General features: G+C 40.4%; 2 pseudogenes; both read left to right on the top strand.

Annotated features, from left to right (window-relative positions):
- The first annotated feature begins 12,719 nt into the window (after positions 1–12,719).
- On the top strand, positions 12,720–13,695 carry LOC150018653 (ras-related protein Rab-11A pseudogene; annotated as a pseudogene).
- Positions 13,696–22,021: 8,326 nt separating this feature from the next.
- LOC150018652 (small nuclear ribonucleoprotein-associated protein B pseudogene) lies at positions 22,022–22,680 on the top strand (annotated as a pseudogene).
- The last annotated feature ends 341 nt before the right edge of the window (positions 22,681–23,021 follow it).

Genomic DNA, 23,021 nt, shown 5'->3' with positions numbered 1-23,021 from the left:
ACCGGATGGCTATTGTTGTGTTGGCTGTCGTCATTTTTTTAGTTGACAAGCTAAAGGAAATGAGGTCACTGCCCCTGACTAAATAGTCAGGTATTGCATGTTTTAAAATTTCTTGCAGCACACTGGTTGAAAATAGCTGAACTAGACAATTCCCTTATCAACTATCTTTTATAGCTTAATATTGTATATGTGTGGCTCTATAAAGAATTAGCCTTGTGCCCTGGCTGGTGTGGCTCAGTGTATTGAGCACCGGCCTGTGAACCAAAGGGTCGCTGGCTTGATTCCCAGTCAGAGCACATGCCTGGGTTGTGGGCCAGGTCCCTAGTTGGGGGTGCTCAAGAGGTAAACACACATCGCTGTTTCGCTCCCTCTCCTTCTTCCTCCCTTCCCCTCTTTCTAAAAAAAATAAATAAAATCTTAAAAAAAAAAAAAAAAAAGAATTAGCCTTGTCCAATTAGGATTCAGCACAAAACACTCCAAAGTTTAAAGAGATCAGAGCTGAACCAAATCAGACTTTTGAAAAGGTGTCTCTGGGCTGGAAGGGGACAAACAACATTCCCTGATGCTATCACTTGACTTTCATCTTTATTCTGGGTTTCTGTTTTCCAGATTCTCACTGTCACAGCATCACCTGCTCACGCCTCACCCAAAGCTGTGTGGCTCCCTTTCAAAATTTCAGTGTGGACAAAAATGTTTTCTGCTGGCATAACTGAGACAGGCTGGTATTTTAAAGACAGCTTTACTAAACATGAGGGAAAACAGAAAAGAAATAATTACAGAAAACATACACGGTATAAAAATAGCCAAGTTTCCAACTGCAGGTTTCTGCTTCTAAAAATTCCATTAGAAGTGGAAGAGCTTTACTGGACCTCAGTCTCCTTTGCCCTTACTCAACCACAGCCCTTAATTTTGCTGTGTCCTGTCTGAACGACTTCTCTCCCGCCTCCAACACCTCATCTATTCCTGAGCCCTGTAATATTGAGCTGCTACCTTGATTTTTCTGAACCCGTATCTCAAAGAAAAAAAAATACCAGTTAACTTACTTTTAAAACATTCATTCTCCCAATAAAAATATCCCAGACTCCCAAACATCTGCCAAAATACTGCTTACAAGAGATTTTCAAGTTTTGGTATTGAAGATCCACAGGGTTTTAAGCATTAGCTCTTCTTAATACTGATGTTAAACTTGCATAAACCAAAGTATACTGTAGGGGATCATCTCTGGGATAATGAATATTCTTTATAGTGGCAAGTTGGATTCTGTGGTTAAATAAATTTGAAGAATATTGTGTTCAACTAAGTTTCACAGTTTTCTCCACCGCATAATTTCTTAAATCTTTTCATGCTGTTAGCATTTATTGAGCACCTATTATGTGCCAGGAACTACTCTAGGTACTGAGAAAACCCTGGTGAAGAGTGAACAAGATGGATAAGTTACCTGCCCTGCCATCATAGAATTTACTTTCTGGGTATGGTACACACACACACACACACACACACAATAGTGAGCAAGCAAACAAGATTTCAAATAATAGTAAGGACTGTGATGTCCTTGAGAGGTGATATTATAGGGGGAAACTGGAGGTGGGGAAAACCAAGGAGCAGAGAGAACAATGAATCCACAGACTTCACAGGAAAAAGCTTAGCATGCTGTAGGAAGAGAAAATAGCTGAGAAACTGAGAGGGACATTGCATGTAATGAGGTATGATCTTAGAGGCCTCGGTAAGAAGTAAGATTTGATTGTTGGTGCAATGGAAAGCACATTGCAGGGTTTTAAGCCTTGGCACAATCTAATTTACAATTTGAAAAAAAAATCATCTTGGCTGCTGGGTAGAGAATGGAATTTAGAGGCCAAGGTGACAAGTGGAAACCCGTTAGGAGGCTCTTGTAGTAGTCCACCTGAGAGATAATGATGGGGTTGTCAATGCGATAGATGTGGATGACATCCACACGGTCTTGAGTAGAAACAACAGGGCTTTCTGATGTGTTAATGTGGGAAATAGGGACCAAAGAGAAGACAGTGATGACTTCTAGCTCATGAGGTTGAGCTATTAATTACATGGCAGTGTTATCAACTGAGCTGGGATAGACTAAGGAAGCAAAGGCTTTAAAAAGTAAAGGAAATCAAGATTGTTTTATCCATATTAAATTCAAGGTACATATTACATATGTAAGAGGTGCTACCATATAGATAGATCTTATATATCTGAGTCTGGAGCTCAGGAGAAAGGTGTGAGATATAAATTGGACAATCATTAGACTACATATGGCATTTAAAGTCACAGAACTGGATGAGATCACTAGGGAGAGTGTAGAGAGAAGCTGAGGCCCGAAGCCAAGTCCTGAGGAACTTCAAATTTAGAAATTTGTTACAGAGGAAAAGCCAGCAGAGAAGACTTCTGACATGTTTGTGTCCTATTAATGACTATAAGAGGCAATACAGAAGGTGGAGTTTCCCAAGCTTATTTGACCTTAATCCTTTTGTCAAATAACATCTCCCAGGGATAGAGTTCTAAGGAAAATATTTTGGAAAATACTGTTCATAACCTTCTAGCTATGCTCCATTGTGGCATAATATATTAACTTCTAAGATGACATAGGCAAGACTTCTCCTTCTAAGCAGAGAGGTATTGCAGTAAAAGCCCAAGCAACTGTTAAACAAAACACTGACCTGATGATCCAGGCCAAAAAATATACCTACAGGAAGCACACGTGTGCCAAACGCAGTGAGAAGGAAAGGAGAGCTGTTCCACCATCGCCTCACTGAGCCAAATGCAATATAAAAAAAAGGCAGTTTTAGCCTTTTTGTTAATAATGTAAAGCCTTTTACGTGTGCCACCATCGCTTCACAGAGCCAAAGCTCATACACTGGCAGTTTTTAGCCTTTTTACATTAGTAATAGTTATTCTGGTGGAGGAGCAAGATTGAAAGTCTGAGGAGAGACACAGGGTGTAAATGCTCATGTGTGTGTGTGTGTGTGTTAGAGAGAGAGAGAGAAGGAGGGAGAGAGAATGTAACTTTTTCAGGATACTAGCGTTTGGATGTTTCTACACATATATACTATATGGGAATATCATTCTCTGGAAAGAGTTCATTTAGATAAAAATATTTTTCTTTCTAGTTAGGTTTTTGTTTTTTGTTTTTGCTTTTGTTATAAAGAACAAAAACTCAGGTATATTATTGGAATCAGAGATAACTCTAAGAACAGGTTTCATTCTAGGACACTTTCAGTTTTTTCCTTTTTCTCTCTTTTTCTTTCTCTCTCTCCCTCCTCTGTCCCCTTCCCTCTCATACATATATACCCACACCCACACACAGGTTCAGGGGCCATATAGTTTTTCTCTCTAGTATCTCTGAGACCTCTCGCTTTTTACAGTTATGTACCAAGAAATCATAATAAAATCCTCTACATTTGCATACCATAATCTAAGTGGAGCACACATGTGATGGACTAAATGTGTTTCTGTACAATTCTTACATTGAAATCCTAGTCCTCAATGTGATGATATTAGGAAGTGGGGTGTTGGGAGATACTTTGGTCATGAGGGTGGAGCCATCAAGATTGAAGTAAATGCTCTTATAAGGAGAGACACAAGCTCTCTCTCTCTCTCTCTCTCTCTCTCTCCCCCCCCCCCCCCCCCGCCCCATGTGTGGTGAATACAAGAAGAAAACAGATATCAGTGGATCTATGACTGGGAAGAGTTCACTCATCAGACACCAGATCTGCAGGGGCCTTGATCTTGTACTTCTTGCCTCCAGAACTGTGAGAAATAAATATTTGTTGTTTAAGCCACCCAGTCAGTCTATAATATTCTCTTATAACAGCCCAAACTGACTAAGACAATACATTAAGTCTTAGAGGTTTCTTTTATAAATGAGGAGACCAAGGCCCAGGGAGGAGAGACATAACCCAGTGGAAGGAGCCTTAGATGGCTTTGATAAATCTGAATTCTACTCTTGTGTGACTATAGATAGGGAAGTGGCTTGATCTGGGCCTCTAATTTCTCTTCTGCAAGGGGAGGAGGTTGGATAGGGGTAAGTGATTTTCAAGATGCATTTTTCAGTACTTACAGTCTGAGTTCATGATTTTGAGATGAAGGGACTTGGCTGAGGTCATAGAGTTAGGTGGTTCATGACACAGTGGGAACCACATCTTCTATCACCTGGTCCAGTGTTTTTGTTTTGTTTCACTATGCCACAACATATTTCCAGTATAATTTTTTTTTTTTTTTTTTTACGTCAAACCATTTTTTGCATCTATTTGGATTGCTGGGAAAACACTGCAAGAAGACAGCAGCATTGTGCAGGCAAAACAGTAAAAACATTGAAAACAATGAGACCTAGATTTGGATCTAGGTCTACTTTCAGCTTTGTGGCCTTGGAGCAGTTACTGACCAACCCTCTCTCAGCCAGTTTTAGCACCTTTTCTTTTTTTAAGAATTTATTTATTAATTTTAGAGAGAGGGGAAGGAAGGGAGAAGGAAAGGGAGTGAAACTTTAGGATATAAAAGTAGTTGCCCCTTTCCATAAGGATTTCCTTCTTGTCTAAGACTAAATAATATTTTATTGGATGTACATATCACCTTTTCTTTATCCATTCATCTGTCAATGGACATTTAGGTTACTTCTGTGTCTTGACTACTGTAAATAATGCTGCAATGAACATGAGAGTATAGATATCTTTTTGAGATCCTGATTTCAATTCCTTTGGATATACTCATATAGCCAGAAGTAGTACTGTTGTATCATATGCTAGTCTTAATTTACATTTTTACCAACAGCATACCAGGGTTCCTTTTTTTCTTCATAACCTCACCAACATTTATTATCTTTAGCTTTTTTGAAAAAATAAAAGTACAAACTTTGAGCTTGTATTTAAAAAATCAAAGTACTATGCTTAAATTAATAGTATCTTTAGATTTTTTGATAATAGCCACCCTAACAGGTATGAAGTGATATCCCATTATGGTTTGATTTGCATTTCCCTGATGATTAGTGATGTTGAGTACCTTTTCATATACCTTTTGGTCATTTGTATCTCTTCTTTGAGAAGTCTATTCTGCTCCTTTTTTTATCTTCTAGGAAATTTATGGTTTCAAATCACCCATTTTGAGTTGATTTATGTGGTATAAGATAAGGGTCCAATCCCATCCTTTTGCATGTGAATATCCAGTTTTCCTAATACCCCCCAATAAGGTCTTAAGCTCACAGGCTTGAGATTTTAGTTATGTCATATTATTTATAACCTAAGTCAAGGCTCTTGTAATCTGATCCATTTTTTTGCTGTACAAACTTCCTTCTCCAGCTTTTTCCCCCATAGAGACCATGTGCTCCTCTGCCTCTAATTATTATTGATTTCTTCTGTATTTGTCTTTTCTCATTATCATGCCATTGACAGGAAGAGTGGTTGGCCTCTTCTTATATGGGCACTAATCCCATTCATGAAGGTTCTGCCTTCATTACCTAATTATCTATCTCCCAAAGGCCCTACCTGCTAATACAATCACTTCAGGGATTAGAATTTCCACATATGAATTTTGGGAAGAGGCAAATATTCAGTCCATAGCATATTCCATCTCACATTTTACATCTCTTTCCCTCTTAATTATTTGGGGTGATAAGGAATTACAGCAAAGAGTTCATGAACCAAAATGAGGATAAGGCATGTGATGGCTTCATTTTCTGTATAAGTAATATTTATTCACGCAAGCATTTTAGTTCAATCCTTCTTGTTGAAAGCCTTTTCAAAACATTAATCCATACTTCTCCTTTGGAAATCACATAGTCTGAATATACTTGAATCTTTCTTGGTGATTGAAGACCTTGCCATGCCTTAGGCTTATAATTCAGAACTTGAATTCAAATTATTTAATTACTTGGATAAATATGCAGAAGGTGCAAAACTCAATTGGAATATGTTGAACGCAAGAAACTTTCTAAAAGTCTGTTGTTTGTTCTACATTGAAATCTTTAACAATTTTTATGTGGTTCAGACTTCAAATACTGTAAACATTCCATTTATAGATGAGGATCATGGATACTGTGTTCTGGTTAAAAAAATAATCGACAGATTTTTTTTTAATGCCTATTTTCTTGAAGGATCTGAACCAAGCATCATTTTGAAAATTAGGAAACATAAAGATAAGTTTGAGGCCTTAAGAAACATATTCTCATTGGGGATGCAAAACATAAACTCATAAAGATGTAATTACAGCAAGAGCCAAATAAATGAGAGTGCTCTTCATGAAGAAATCAGTACTTGAAATGTAATTATAGTAAGATTTGGGCCAGCAGTACTCAGTGGTAGGAAGAATGTTTGATAGGGAAGGGTCTTTAAAGTAGAGGGAATAGTTCCAATAAATACCCAGGGATGGGAAAACTTGGGATATATGTAAAGGACCATAAGTTTTCCATTTCAGAGATAATTAGGGCTAACACAAGATATTTAGTTGGGATTTCCAGTCAAGATGGAGGTGTTGGTAGACACACTTTGTCTCTTTGCACAGTCATAAGAAGGATCACAACTAACCTCAAAACAAACAAACAAAACCCCAGAACTTCCAGAAAATTGAACTCTATAGAAGTCTGACAACCAATGATTTAAAGGAGCCATATTCATCCAGACAGGTAGGAGGGACAGAGATGGGAGTGGGGGCCTAGAGGACACAGCATGCTGGTGGCAAATTGGCAGCAAGGCATCTGTGGTGGCAGGTGGAACGGACAGTCCCACATTCATGTTTGGTGAATAAAAATCAGGAGGGATGCCTTGGGAGTGAGTGAGTGCAGCCCCAGGCCAGAATGTGCAGCCCAGGATTCCAGTGCTGTGAAAATAAAGCCTCATTACTTCTGACTGTGAAAACCAGTAGGGGTTGGGGTGGTGGAAGAAACTGTTGATGTCTCAGGAGAGTCTGTTTAAAGGGCCTGCATAGTCCTAGAACATATGCAAACCCACCCAGTCTGGGAACCACCACCAGGGCAACAGCCACATGGTGCCAGTTGCATATAGGAGTAGGGTGAAGTGACTGGAAATGGGGTGAGCACCTAGCAAACCTCCAGAAGCCAGGCAGTGGCATTGTACACTTTCCGACCCCTCCCCTACATACAGAACCACAAAGTGGTGAAGCGGGTTGCCCTGCCCTGCTGAATACCTATGGCTCTGCCCCATACAGCTTAACAGGTTCCCTACAACAGGGAGTCAAAAGAGCTCTACCTAACAAACAGAAACAAATACAGGAAGGCTTCCAAATTGAGGCAATAAATAAATATGGAACAAATGAAACAACAGAAAAAAAACAGAAAGAAAAAATAAACAAAACGGAGATAGCCAACCTATCAGGTACAGAGTTCAAAACACTGGTGATAGGAATGCTCAGAGACCTCATTGAGTATGACAAACATATAAGGGAAGAAATTAAGGCTACACTAAGTAAAATAAAGAAAATCCACAGAGAATCTATAGTGGAGGGAAGGAAACGAGGGTTCAAGTAAAAGATTTAGAATATGAGGAATAAATAAACATTCGACTAGAACAGAATGAAGAAACAAGAATTCAAAAAACAAGGAGAGAATAAGAAGACTTTGGGATATCTCTAAAAGTGCCAACATCTGAATCAGAGGGATGCCAGAAGGAGAAGAAGAGCAAGAAATTGAAAAATTATATGAAAAAATAATTAAAGAAAACTTTCCTAATTTTCCAAATGAAATAGACATACAAGTCCAGGATACACATAGAGTCCCAAACAAGCTAGACACAAAGAGGACCACACCAAGACATGTCATAATTAAAATACCAAAAGTTAAAGATAAAGAGAGAATCTTTAAAGCAGCCAGAGAAAATAAGAGAGTTACCTACAAAGGAATTCCCATAAGACTATCAGCTGGTTTCTCAAAAGAAACTTTGCAGGCCAGAGGGACTGGCAGGAAGTATTCAACGTAATGAAAAGCAAGTACCTACAACCTAGATTACTCTATCCAGCCAAGCTATCATTTAGAATGGAAGGGCAGATAAAGTGCTTTCCAGACAAGGTAAAGCTAACGGAGTTCATCATCACCAAGCCCTTATTATATGAAATGTTGAAGGGACTTATTTAAGAAAAAAAAGAACATCAAAACTATGAACATTAAAATGACAACAAACTCACAATTATCAACAACTAAATCTAAAAAGCAAAAACAAAAAGAAACTAAGCAAACAACTAGAACAGGAACAGAACCATAGATACAGAGATCATGTGAAGGGTTATCAGTGTGGAGGGGGAAGAAGGAGAATGGGGGAAAAGTTACAGGGATTAAGAGGCATAATTCATAGGTACAAAATAGACAGGGGAATGCTAGAATAGTAAAGGAAATGGAAAAGCCAGAGAACTTATATGCATGACCCATGGACATGAATTAAGGTGCAGGATTGCTAGAGGGAAGGTGGGTCTGGGTGGAGTGGGGCAAAGGAGGAAAAATTGGGACAACTGTAATAGCATAATCAGTAAAATATATTTTAAAAAATATGTAGTTGGGACATTTCTAGTTTTGATAATATGTACTGAATATTCAGATTCTTGAAAAGTACTATACAGTACATTCTTTTGTAAATCAGTTTATCTCTGTGGGCTGACAATCTATAGGTCATAAGAAAATTTATAGGGTTTCCAATCTGCTTATTTAGAGGCCGAGACCCATCTCTTAGACACCAGGGATATACAGTTCACCAGACAGCCGTACCAAGTTCTAGTCCCTTTGTAGAAAACAACCTTTGGATTGGTCTGCAGGATTGGTCCTGGGTTTGGATCCCCCTCCTTAAACATCTCAAGCCAGCAGTGTGGAGGAGGGAGAGAAACAGGTTTCTCTAAACTTCCTGCTTGCCTCACCTGCCCCTGGCTGCCAGGCCAGCCCTGTGCCACTCCTATCCCACACTGACTCCTTAGAAACAAGCTCACTTTCCTCAGAGGGTAAGATGGCCTTCACCTACAGTCAATGGACTTATACTCTCCTTCTTTGTGAAAGTGGACAATGAGAGAAAGAAGGGGAAAGTATGTGAGGGATGACTTAGCTTCGTGGAAGCCATCACTCCCAGCAGAGGTAAAAAAGCCTGACATAGCAATGTGTATTCCACATTGAAGTATCTAGACAGAGAGCCCCTTGTTAAAAATTGCTAGATGGATAATCTCATGAACATGTCCATGAATTGATTAATTCTGATAAGGAGGGAAAAGAAAGGTTGATACGATTCTCAAACTCATCAAGTAAAGCACATCTACACTGCACCAAATAATTTGGCTTTTTTGCTTCATAAGGAAACAGACATGAAGAGGGCATTTGGTGTTACTCCTTGTCTAGGGCTAAGGTTCCCTTCTATTTTTGTTGTAGTCTTTCAATATCTGGCCTCTTTGTTCCTGCCCTTCACCTTTGATCACAATGCAAAACTGCTTTCCATATAGTGAAAAGCTCCTTTCCTAACAAAGCACAGGGCCAGAGTGGTAGAATTGGAAGGGAATTTAGGTGCATTAAATTCACCCTTCTGGCTTTTGAGATAAGGAAAATGAGACCCAGAAAGATAAAGTGGTCTTGTCGAGTGTAGGGATGGAAGCAAGTGCTGGAAGTTTATAAGATCGTTTATATAGTATTTGACAGTTTTATGGAGTTCCGTCACACATGGCATCTCATGAAAACCTGTGATGCAGGTGGCATTATGATGTCCATTTTACAGGTGAGGAAACTGAGACCCAGAGAATTCTCCTGGAAGGTGAAAGAGCACATATCTTTTCATCAGGGAAATTGCCCATGACAAAGCCTAGTGACACTGAAGTGTTAAACTTTTCTAAACTTTTCTCTGAAGGGCTAGGCATTCAAAGATGAATAAGATATTGCTTGTGCACTCACATCTGCTCGGGGAAGGTTGTCAGTGTCCCCCAAAGCCACACTCAGGGCACCCTAATGCTGTCCAAAAATTACTTGAACCCTAGAGGAACTGAGTCCCATGTAGTCATTTAATTTTCTCTGAACATGGCTATGCGGAAACTTTGGGAAAGGCCAGCTCTTCTGCAGAGGAGTCTACGTTTTAAACAGCACAAAACTTAGAGTCTCTGTAATATGAAAAGTAAGTACATAAGTTGGTTCAAGATTACAGAAGTATTTAGTGTTTACTTGGAAATAGAGGTGGGGTGGGGATGATCTAGGGGTTTTCAGGCCTCTTATATTTTACTTTCTTTTTTTTTTTAATTAGAACTCACTTCTGTCACCCTCTCTTTTCAGGGTGACACTGACAAGCATATACTCTTTTCTCCCCCTTTTATGTGGGCAACAACTAGATCATACTTCCATGGATGGTGAAAAATTATTTGGAACCTCTGTACTGGCTGCAGACTAAATCCAGTCTGCTGCCTGTTTTTGTAGGCTCGTGAGTTAAGAATAGTTTTATATTGTTAAGTGGCTGGGAAAAAATTAAAAGAAGAATAATGTTTCATGTCATGTGAATATAATATTCAACTTAAATTTCAATGTCAATAAATAAAATTTTACTGGAACATAGCCACTTTTATTATTTATACCTTATTTATTGCTGATTGTGTGCTACAACAGTAGTGTTTAGGAGTTGTAACAGAGACTATATGGCCCACAGAGCCTAAAATATTTACTATCCAGCCCTTAATAGAAAACCATTGCCAACCCATCTCAGAGCACTGACCATACTGCATGAGAATTGGTTCTATTCGTATCTATCTTCTGAGCTCAACTTTGAGCCTTTGAAAGACTCCAATAAAATGAGGCTTTATTCTTGACTGGCACTCTGTAAGTGTTTGTAAGATGAAAGGGAAAATGATGTGTGTTTGGGCAAGTCAATTCTCCTTTCTGGGCCTCAGTGTCCCTTTTTGTGCAATGAGAGAGCAGGCTAAGGTGAACATGGTCTCTTCCAGCTCCAACATTCTATATTTTCTATTAAAGTTACTGTAGCCAGAAATAAATATCACATTCAGTTCACTGAATCTTTTTTTTCTCCAGCTGTGGGTTTTCTCTTAGTGGCCTTCTGACTGTTGGTTCGTTTCCCAGGTCTGCAGTATTATGAAGGGATGACCTTGCTAGCTATCTTTACTGGAGGATATGATGTTAGTGTGTGCATTTCATGTAGTATGAAAATTTATTATAAATCAATAACTTCCTTTCTTCATGTCTGCCTGCCTGGTATAAGTCTAATAACATGAACACTTTTCTCAGAGCCTGGTCACCATTAAGAATCTGCACATGTGGAGTCCAGAGACTTCACTCTGGATTTATGGTCACCCCCCACATCCATCAGGATGCATGCACATGGCCCAGAAAACAGCCATCTGCTCTTGCTTAGAAAATCTCACTACTTAGAAAGCCATGGCATTTTCAAACCACATGGATATAAAGTTCTCCTCCAAACCTCATAAATGCATAGGGCCTTGCTCTCGTGTGCTGTTTGGTAAGACACCTTCGTGGCACAAGGATATGGCCTGATGTCTATCAATGGGATTTGATTTAAATCATTAGCCTGCACTCTTTCCTCCTAGAAGGGTTGTTGTCTCTCCCCACCCCCATGAATGTTAAGGGGACAGAATCTTAGAATTAAGGCACATGTGACATTGTAGGAAACAAGGAAATAGTGACTCCCAAACCAGTAGAAAATCATTAGTAACAAAGAGCAAATGTAATTAAAGGGTCTTAAGGGCAAATGTAATTAGAGGGTCTCAAGGGAAAATGTAATCAAAGGATCTCTGAGAAGGGAGTTGACAGCATTAACATATTTACAAATCACAATAGGGGCATTTAGATAATCGTGTTAGATTGTAACTCCGGAATAACCAGTAATGGAGAAACTTGGGAGAAGGAGAGCTGTGGGGGAGCTAATCACATTACTATAAAACCAGTTTTCTTTGTCTACTTGGCGCGCACATTCTCCTGGCTGAGGGTGCGTCTGACTCTGCAGACTCATGAATAAACGCCTCGCTTTGCTGCTCAAGTCCTGTGTCCTGGTTTTTATTGTGAACATTTCTCACAACATGAAGAAATGTGTTTGCATGTAAATTTGGCCTGATGAAGGTTTTCTAAGCTAAAGCCAAGACCAACCCTCATACAATAGGTGAAATTTGTTCTCCGGACTCTTCTGTTCCCTTTTATACTCATTCCTCCAGGTTTCTAACACTATCCACTCTCTGTCCTGGGCCTCCGCTATGATGCATCAGGAATGGGAAACACTTTTCAATGAAAGGTATTGAGGGAATGTGGAAAAGTATAAAGCACTTCGAATCAAACCAGTCTGAGACCCAGTTCCTCCACTCATTGGTTCAGCCTCAGTTTCTAAGGCCCAGAAGGTATGATCACTCAATACCCAGAGATATCAAGGAGGGTTTAACTGAGGAAGTAACTTCTGAACAGAGTCTTTGAAAAGAGTCATAGTCCTCCAAAGCAAAGAAGGAAAGTGTGTTCTATCAGAAGAAATTGTGTACCTAAGGGCACAGGCCAGAAAGAGCCTGACACAGGTAAGGGACCAGCAAGAAGTTCTGCATGGAAAAACACCAGATGCTTGGTGAACCGGGGGGAGGAAAAGGGAGGGGAATCGGGGCAGTGTCCAGGGAGGGATCTGAAGAGATAAGCTAAATCAGCTTGCTTTGAAGGAATCTACATAGGCTGATAAGACATATAGGTAAATAGGAGGGGATTGTCACCCAGTTTGGCAGGCGAAGCTTGGGTTACCCCTGCAGTGATGCCCCCTGCTCCCACCCATACCGCTGCTGCTGCTGCTGCCCCGTCACTCCTGGGCTGCACAATGAGCACAGTGACCACAAGTGACTGCCTCTTCGAAGCTGTCCTTGTCAAAGATTCTGGTGTTGGAAAGAGCAATTTCCTGTCTTGATTTACTCAAAACAAGTTTAATCTCAAACTGAGAGTATCACTGGAGGAAAGTTTACAACAAGAAGCACACAGGTTGATGGGAAAACAATAGAGGTACAGATGTGAACAAGGCAGGGCAAGAGTGATACCAAGCTATAACATAAGCTTACTATCGTGGAGCTATAGATGCCTTTCTGGTTTATGACAGCAATTTTGAACCTTTTTCATCTTATGGCATATGTAAACTAATTACTAAAATTCTGTGACACACCAAAAAAAATGTTACTTTCTGCCTGACCAAAAAAAATAGGTATAATTTTGATTCATTCACATCAAAAGCTATTGTTGTATTGGCTGTTGCCATTTTTTTATTTGACAGTTTAAGGGAAAAGAGATCAGTGACCCTGACTAAATAGTCAGGTATTGCATGTTTTAAAAATTCTTGCAGCACAAAGATTGAAATCGCTGGTTTAGGACACTGTTAAACATCTCAGATGTGAAAATGTAGAACAATGGCTGAAAGAACTGAGAGATCATGCTGATAGTAACACTGTTACCATGCTTTGGGGAAATAAGTGATTTGTGTTATCTCAGGGCAGTTCCTGGAGATGAAGCAAGACCTTTTGCAGAAAAGAATGACTTGTCATTCATTGAGCCATCAGCTCTAGTCTCTACAAAAGTGGAAGCTGCTTTTTAGACAATTCTGACAGAGCTATATCTCACTGTTTCCCAGAAGCAAATGTCAGGAGGAAGTGAAAATGACGTCTCTAAGCAACAATGTGGTTCCTATTCATGTTCCACCAACCACTGAAAATAAGCCAAAGGTGCAATGGTTTCAAAACATATAAGACATTTCTGTTCTCCCCTAGAAGGCTGTGTGTAGGCCATTTCCCAGGAAGGAGATTTAAATACATTTGCAATTCTTATAGTCACTTTTGTGTTTTACTACTTCCTCATACTTAACAAATTTTCCATGTTTTAAGTCTTTCGATTTTAGCTTTTCTTCATGCTATGATTTTACCAGCCTTAGCCTAATAAACTGAATGTTTGGATTCCTCATTTCTTATTTACTTTTCTACATGGAAGCCTGTTACCATAGGCATAATAGGACTTGGTCACTTGAAGCTCCAACCTGTTGGTTTTGATTAATTCGAACTAAGAAGACTTTAGAAATAAGCTATCATTTTGCCACACAGCAGCTTATAATGAGCAGCTTATAATTCATACACTCTTCTCTCAGTGCAGAGCTTGAAATTTTTCCATTATTCTGGAAATCACTTTCTAAAATGCCTTCACGGGTTATGGAGTTCAGTAAATTTTGTTTTTTAACTTTTGTAAGCATCAAAGTTGATTCAAAGAGGGGGCATTTTTTTCTGGACAAGGATTATCTTAATAAACACAAAAGACTGTTTAAAATGACATACATAAATAATTATAACACATGATAGAATGCCCCAGTGCTTTCAGATGATCAAAGGAAGTGCAGGGCAGCTCAGAAAAGAGAGAGAGATGATTTCCCACTGGAGGTTAGAGACTATACTGATGAGTCAGGCAGGGTTAGAATTGGTCCTTTTGAACTTTGGGCATTCAAGTAGAAGTTTAAAATCTGCATTATAATTACCCAATCGTGTTCTTTTGAATATCTTTAACTTAATGGGCCATATCTTAAATCTCAATGCACCACTCAGTAGGGGGCCCATTCCAATGATGTAATGCGCCTGTGTTGTTCTGCACTCAGTGCCTAGAACCCCAGGTAGGTGCAAATAAATATTTGGGGAATCAGTATTCTAAATGATGGCAACCACATACTGTAGATATTTTCAAAGTGTTTAAAAAATATTCTGTCTCTGTCCTGGCTGGTGTGGCTCAGCTGGTTGGAGCGTTGTTCCATAAACCAGAAGGACAAGGGTTCTATTCCCAGTCAGGCACATGCCTGAGTTGCAGGGTTGGTCCCCCAGTCACGGGTACATGAAAGGCAAGAAAGCAATGTTTCTCTATCACATCAATGTTTCTCTCCTTTTCTCTCTCGTGCCCTTCCCCTCTCTCTAGAATCAATAAATGAGTCCTCAGGTGAGGATTTAAAATAAAAAATAAAAAATAATTCTGTTCCTTTGTTGCCATTAGTACAACTCTATTTGTCATGCGTCTGGAGTTCTGGCTTTAAAAATATGATAACAGAACCCACAGACACAACATAGAAGCTTCATTCTCATCTTCTAAAACCCTCCCCATGCCAGCTGGAGTTTTTGTGAGGGAGGCGGGAAGGGAATGTGGTTTTGTGGAGAGCACACCATTTCTGGGCTGGAAGCCTCAGCCACACCCTTCTGCATGGTTGGCTGCCCGTGTGGTCTCAGAGCAGGGCAGTCCCTTCATCTTGTGCTTTGCTGTCTGAACACAGGCTCTGGGAGTCTTGGATGAAAATGGAAAGTATTAACATCTTGGAAATGATGTTGTTGGGGTGCTTGTGGCCTTGTTTCAGTCTTTCCAAACTAGTTTCTGGCTCTGTTGGAAGGGGAAAACTTCCACATCTGCAGAGATGAAAGAGTATGTTGTTTCACAGATTTAGCATCTGCCCAACACCTCTGGAATGTAACATTTGATGTGCTTAATTATCACTGTCAAGTGGATCATCAGTGAAAATGATCAACCCATTCCATTTTTTTCTTCCTTCCTTTCTTTTCTTTCTTCTTTCTTCTTTCCTTCCTTCCTTCCTTTCTTTCCTTTCTTCTTTCTTCCTTCCTTCCTTCCTTCCTTTCTTTGTCATTCCATTTCATTTAGTTATAGTTTAAATGTCAAAACTACTAGGTGCACATAAGTTTTGTTTTTGTTTTTTTTTTTTGAGTTGAGGAAGGGGCTTGCATTATATTCTGACTTTTCACAGACTACCTTTATCTCTATGTGAAATTTTTGGATCCCATCTGTATGTAGAAAACAATAGAGAAGGCTGCTTTTCTAAATGGTTTCATTATCCTCCCATTACCCCAAATAAAAACTTTTAGAATTATCTCCTCCATTCTTGAGTTCTCCTAATTCTACCCCCCAAATTATTCTCACAAGTAGCTCCTCTTGTCTGGCACCTTAATTGAGTCTCTCTGTCTAGGTCATTCCAACAGCCTCTTAACTGTCTCCCTGATTCCAAGATCTCCCATCAGACCAGCCTTTGCACTGCTCTCTGAACCAACACTTAAACGATGACACTCTGCTTCTCTAAAGCTGCAGACGGCTCCTCATCACACAGGGAATAAAATACAAATGCTTGGCATGCTATTCAAGACCATGTTGAGTCTTGACAATGCTTTAGCAGCCAAACTTTGGAAGTAAAAAATAAACAGAAGGATAATAAATTTATAAAATAAACTAGATATATTACATAAAAGCTGTTCTCCAAAAATATCACTGCAAAAATAATGTGTTGGGGTGTGTGTGTGTGTATACATACAGATAGTTGTGTATACACACATGCACAGTGTTATAAGTGGTTATTAGCGTTTCTAAGCAAGCCCACAAAAGTCTATTCAATATATAATTCTAAACAAACTATTGTGCATGTGCAATTTTTTAAATTACAGAGTGATGCCAATAAATAAAATAGGAAAACCATTAACATTCAAAATTATTTTAAAATAAATATATCTTGACTACTGGCCCTTGAAATGACAAGATGGGCAAACAACTCCATTTGCCTTAATAGCTTGCCCTTTTACTACAAAGCTAACATTTACTAGTGCTTATAATATGCCAGGTCATGTTTTAAGACCTTTACAAACATTAGCATTAAATTATTTGATCTCACAACAACCTTATAAAATAGATATTATTTTTCCCCACTTAACAAGAAAACTGAGGCACAGGGAAGTTACATAACTTGTCCAAGGTTAGACAGGGAGCTGTAAAGGTGGGATTTGAATTGGGGCATCTTGGTTCCAAAGTTTTCACTCTAAATGACAACCTTAGGTTAAGAACCACTGGAGAGTTATTGGGAAGAGTCAGGGCCAATTAATAGTGGAGATGCATAAGAAGTGATAGGAAGTGTCTAAAGCTGTCAGCAAGAGACTGGGGACAAAGCTGGGTAGTCAGGATTGGGTACTGGGAATATGATGTTTTGCTGAGGTCATTTTGATGCTAGTGATATTTCGACATTCACGCTCAATTCATTTCTTTAAAGCAGTGGTTCTCAACCTCCTAATGCCGCGACCCTTTAATACAGTTCCTCATGTTGTGGTGACCCCCAACCATAAAATTATTTTCATTGCTACTTCATAACTGTAATTTTGCTACTGTTATGAATCATAATTAGCCCTGGCTGGTTTGGCTCAGTGGATTGAGCGTTGGCCTGCGAGCTAAGTGTCGCTGGTTCGATCTTCCAGTCAGGGCACATCAGAGAAGGAAAACTCTGACTCCAAAAAACCTCCGCTGCCTTGTGGCATACCTCTTCAGGGGAAAGGCTAAGGGAGTAAACCCCGACAGAAAATCCGGAGCCGGAGTCCCTAAGGCGGTTTGACGTTGTAGTCAACACCGGCAACTCCTGCGGCGCACCTGAAGCCAAGCTGTATTGACTCCGTCTTTCCCTTGGATCCTTCAGCTGCGAAGAGGGGGGGGGTCTGCTGCATGGGCAACAGCAGACCCTCCATATCACCCTGCCCAGGCTCTGTAGCTTCAGCTTCACTGGAGAGGACACTCCAGCATCATCGCAAGATGTCGATTCAACACGGGAGGAGACAGATACCGTGTCACTCCCAAGTCGGACTGCACAGCCATTCTCGGCGGTGCAGATAGACTCTTAAGAAGCTACACCATCGTCTCTCGAGACGGACGGCTGCCGACGACGACGACGATGAATCATAATGTAAATATCTGATACACAGAATGTATTTTCATTGTTACAAATTGAACATAATTAAAGCATCGTGATTAATCACAAAAACAATATGTAATTATATATGTGTTTTCCGATGGTCTTAGGCAACCCCTGTGAAAGGGTCGTTCAACCCACAAAGGGGTCACTACCCACAGGTTGAGAATCGCTGCTTTAAAGAATAAAGCATTAAGTTTTTTAGTTAAAAAATAATCATATACTTGAAACCAATATAATTTTATTAACCAGTGTCACCCCAATAAATTCAATAACAATTTTTAAAAGATAAGGAATTTTATCAGACAAAATAAGATTATTTCGTGTTGACAAAAGGCCATTCATTAAGAAGACATACCAGTGCTAAATATGTTTGCATCTAATTAAAAAGGTTCAAAATGAAAATTTAAAAATCATCAGATACTTCGTGCAGAAGAAACTCTCCTTAATGTCAGGTTAAAGGGGGGGTCTTGTGGGGGATTCAAAAATGGGACTGGAGCCAGAGATGTGGTGAGAGATGGTGAAGCTTAGATGCTTAGAAATGGGGTGTTACATTACTTCTTCATTTTCTTTAGGCTATTGGCTTGATCTTTAGGGTCACAGAATGTCCATGGTGTCAAAATGGTCAAAACAAAATGTTCTGCTTCAAAGAGGGGCTTGCAGGAGGAAGAGGTTAAGCAGAGAGTGCTAACCACAGCCTGTCTTAGGCAGAAGCAGAAGGAAACATCAATCCGAGTAAAGCAAGAAAAGTTGCTTTCTGTTCTGGTTGTTAGAAAGGGCAAAGAATCAAAACACCACTTTAGCAATGGATGAGTTTATAAAATTGCAGGAAGTGTTTCAAGACCTAAAAGATAAGACACATTTTGGAATCATCTTCATGCAGTATCTTTTTGTTGTGGTGTATTTCCCATCTGTAAATTGGGATTATTTGACAAGGTGACATCACCTCTGGTATTATCCATGGATCAAGACAGTTCAAGTATTGTGAGAAGATGGGATACAGAACCAGACTCAAACCCAAACTCCACAACTTGCTGGCTGTGTGTCTTCAGACAAATCTCAACTTCTCTGAATCTGTTCTTTCATTGATTAGGAGGAAATAATAATACTACCTAAATCTTGGGGCTGTGTGGGCCTTAAATTGTGCCTCTACTAGTCAGCATTCAGCAAATATGCATCAAATGACAAGAGTGGTTAGTGGGATTATAGTTGAGTCTTTATTTTTCTTTACTGAATTTCTTAAATTTTCTACCATGAGCATATATTGTTTTGGTAATTAGAAACAAAAATAATAAAAGTTATTCTCTACACAGCGATATTCAGAAGATGCCGTGGGGTGCTGGTTGTTGTCTACACCCCGCGTGGCTTTCCTGGGGTCAGCTCACTGTACCAGGCCGCCGGCACTTAATGAGACCGAGAGCAGTGGTAGCTCAGTGCCACGGGAGCTCTGTTCTCTCTATCACACATTGATTTCTGTCCTGCCATTCCCTCAGTCTGCCACTCAGCTGGATGTTCCCAGCCACCCCCAGTCCTCAGGGAGTTCCATTATTTTATCCTTCTATTTGCATTCATTCAGCACCAAGGCCTGGAAGCACCAAGAGGCTGCAGGAGTCAAGTCTGCTTTTGATTTCTGGAAACCAGGGAGAGTGTGGGCAAGTGCATTAAACGAAACAAAGCTCTAGCAGGAAACCAGCTTCTAATCCTGAAGCTTCCCCTGGTTCTCTTCTTTTTCTTTATAAGTTTAGGTTTGTGGGTCCCAGAACTGCCTTGGTAAAAAAGAAAAGATGAATATAGGGAGTTAAATCTGAGTTTCACCATCCCTGAAGCATTTCCAGCACCAGGAAGTATAACCAGGGGGACTCTGTCACATCTGAGTTATCAGCACTGCCCACCCTTTCATGCAAGGGGCCCACGCATGATCACTCAAGGAGGTAAGGAAGAGCCAAAGGGCCAGGGTCTTTCTGAGTGCGTGGGCTCCTGGGAGCACAAAGTGTGGTTCATTAGCTTCCTCTCAAAGCCACTCCTGCTTGCTTGTTCCTGTATCAGTACACATCGCTGCCATCCACCCAGCTGCCTAAGTCAGAAATCTAGGAGTTGTTCTTGACCACTTCCTCTCCTTCACATCGCACATTCATTATAGATGCAGTCTTACTCTACTCCTTTAAAATGACCCATGTAGCTACCAACTTCCACTGTTACCAACTAGTTGAGACAATCATGCTCTCCTGCCTCTATCACAGCTATTCCCCAACAAGGACATTGGTTTGAATGCCATGTAGCCCCAGATGACAGCTAGCGAGGATAAGGAACATGTAAGGGTCACACAGGCAGTGAGGGACAGACAGATCCAGAAGAAAATCCAGGCTTTCCGGCCCCAAGTCTAATACTACTCCTGGACACCAACCTGCTCCATTTGTTCCTTTATTTGCTGTATTGCATTGAGACCCCAATAGTGCCAGTCACAGCACTAGACACAGTCATGGTCCCCCTCTGGGGTTACTCCAACATGGGGTGGCTCCCATGTTGGATAATGGTTTTCTGCCTATTAATTTATGTCCCCATCATTCCTGCAGATAGAGGAGGGCATCTCTCAGGCCCCTGCCTGTCCTCTCAGTCCAGTATTCCACGAGTTGACTTTTGTGTGGCCTACTTGCAAACAGTTTCTGATCTATTGAGGCCAACAGAAAATGTACACATCAAGGCAAAGACTCGATGTGAGTCCAACGTTCAAAACACAAATAAGCAGAAATAGTCCCTCTGGACCAAACTTATAATCTACACAGGAAAGGGGGACAGGAAAGTTGATCCGGTTCAGTTTTCATTACTAGCACAGTTCATACCTTCTTGGGACATTGATGCTCAGAGCAGGAGAAGTTGGTTCCCCACCGTACCCAAGATTGCAACGGATTCATTTAGAGCATGTTAATAAGTGCAAACTATGTGCCAAGCACAGTGATGGGTGCTGGGAACACAGTGTTGTTTCACGTAGACAGAAATCCTGCCCTAGAGGACCTTAGAAACTAATGGAATCTGACCTCATCTACAACTTAATTTCCTTTTAAATACGTTTATTTCTGGATACCATCTTTACAAATTTCAAATGTAGGATTGTAGAATCATAGATTTTAGGGGACATCAAGAAGATACTCATTCAGCCCTTTGCCTTTCCCCCATTTGCCAATGTTTAAATCCCTTTTATAATACCTTTGTCAAGTGATCGTGTAATCTTACTATGGACATCTTCAAAAACAGGGTATTTACTGCCTCCAAGGTGGCATATTCTATGTTTAATCCACAGAAGGAGTTAGAATGTTCTTCCCTGTGTTGAACCAAAACTGGTTTCCCTAAAACTTGCACTGTGTTCTTCCCCCTCAGCCTCCATAGGTCAGGACAGTCTTTCTGCTCTGAGTCGGCCCTGGGCTATGTGAGGATGCTTATGTCCCCCAAGCATTCTATTCCCCAGACCAAACATCTCCACTTGATTCCACCTTTCCTCATAAACATGGTTTCAGGCTCCTTCTCTAGTCAAATGGCCAACAGAGTGACTCCCTCCCACTCTGTGAAAGCATAAACAGAATCTTCACGTAAACAAGATTATTCTCTTTGGTTCTCCCATATTACACTCCAAGATTATGTGATCATGGAGCAAATTTCTCCCACCCCTGCAACACCCCATTACCTAATTCTGTAGCTTTGAAACAAGCAAGTCAACTTTATTGTTCACAAACTTGAACTAATAATATTGAGCTTTCAGGGTTGCCCTGAGTATTTAGAGATAATAAATTTTGAATTAAATATTTCAACAATATTAATGGAATACCCATTATTACACCCATGTATTGGACACTGTTCTGGGCTTTGGGTAGGATGTAGTTCTGAAGATGATGGATAAGGCCTCCACCTTTATGGAGCTTAAAGCCTGAAGATGGAATATAAGCATCTATTCGAGGATCATAGAGTTTGAATTGAAGCCCAAGAGTTCCCATGACCTAAACTGGAAGCTTAAAAATGGTACCCACTGTTATGATTATCATCATGATGAACATAGATACAACCATATTAATACCAATGAAGCCTTTAGGTGTTATAATTTCTTTATGAGAATAATGCTTTTAAAAACAGAGGAAAAATCATGGTGGTATTTCTGATGAATAATAACTATTATATCACAAATTGTCTCATTTCCTCCTCCTAGAAACCCCATATTTCCCATAAATCAAGGAGTTTTATAATATATGAGCTGAGTTAGCTTTTATACAGTAGTCGTTTATTTAAATCTGGATTACTGGGAAACTGGGGCCATCAGAACCTCCATGTCAACCATGGGCAAGAGCAGCAAGATGCTGCAGCCCATCGACTACAGGGTGAGGTGCATCCTGCAAGATGGTCATGCCTTCATTGGCTCCTTCAAGGCTTTTGACAATTGTATAAATTTGATCCTATGTGATTGTGATGAATCCAGGAAGATCAAGCCAAAGAACTCAAAACAAGCAGAAAGAGAAGAGAAGCATGTCCTTGATTTGGTGCCTCTTCCAGGTGAGAACCTGGTCTCAATGACAGTAGAAGATCCTCTTCTCAAAGATACTGGTATTGCCCTAGTGCCACTTACTGAAGATGCTGGAGGCCCAGGGATTGGCAAGGCTGCTGGCAAAGGAATCCCAGCTGGTGTTCCCATGCTCCAGTCTCCTGCAGGACTTGCTGAGCCAGTTTGTGGGGTTGGTGGGCCATTCCAACAGGTGATAACTCCACAAGGAACAGGCACTGTTGTAGCTGCTGCCACAGTCAGTATTGCAGGGGCCTCTATCCAGTACCCACCTGACAGTGGGGGTCCTCCTCTACCTATGGCCCAAGGGACACACCCTCCAGACACAATGGGCCCACTACCTGGTATGAGGCCTCCCGTGAGTCCTCCATTGGGGACCTCCCTGGATGAGGAACTCCCATGGGCACGCCTCCTCCAGGAATGCCAGGCCTTCTTTGACCCATGGCCACAGTTATAGAAATAGCTCCACAGATGCATGTGCCCAGTTTCCCAAGGCCACATTACCACAGACCTGTTTGGTAGGCCATCTGAATCTCACCAGATTGCTTACCTTGGTCCTTCTCAGATCCCTGCCTATTTCCTGAAAGACTATACATAATTCTTTTATTTCCTTGTGGCCCGTGAAACAAATTTATAATAAACTCTTAATAGGATATTATAAATACAAAAAATAAATAAATAAAATAAACCTGTATTAATTCCCTAAACTGGTCAAATCAAACAAGAGGTTCTAGTGCAGAACAGCAGCTGCATCAAGGAAGGTGCCAGCTCCCTTCCTC

Source organism: Furipterus horrens, unplaced genomic scaffold, assembly GCF_987537825.1.
Source record: "Furipterus horrens unplaced genomic scaffold, mFurHor1.1.pri manual_scaffold_2, whole genome shotgun sequence".
In the NCBI taxonomy this organism is placed as follows: domain Eukaryota; kingdom Metazoa; phylum Chordata; class Mammalia; order Chiroptera; family Furipteridae; genus Furipterus; species Furipterus horrens.
Note: the sequence above shows the minus strand (reverse complement) of the source record. Positions and strands in the feature narration are given on the sequence as shown.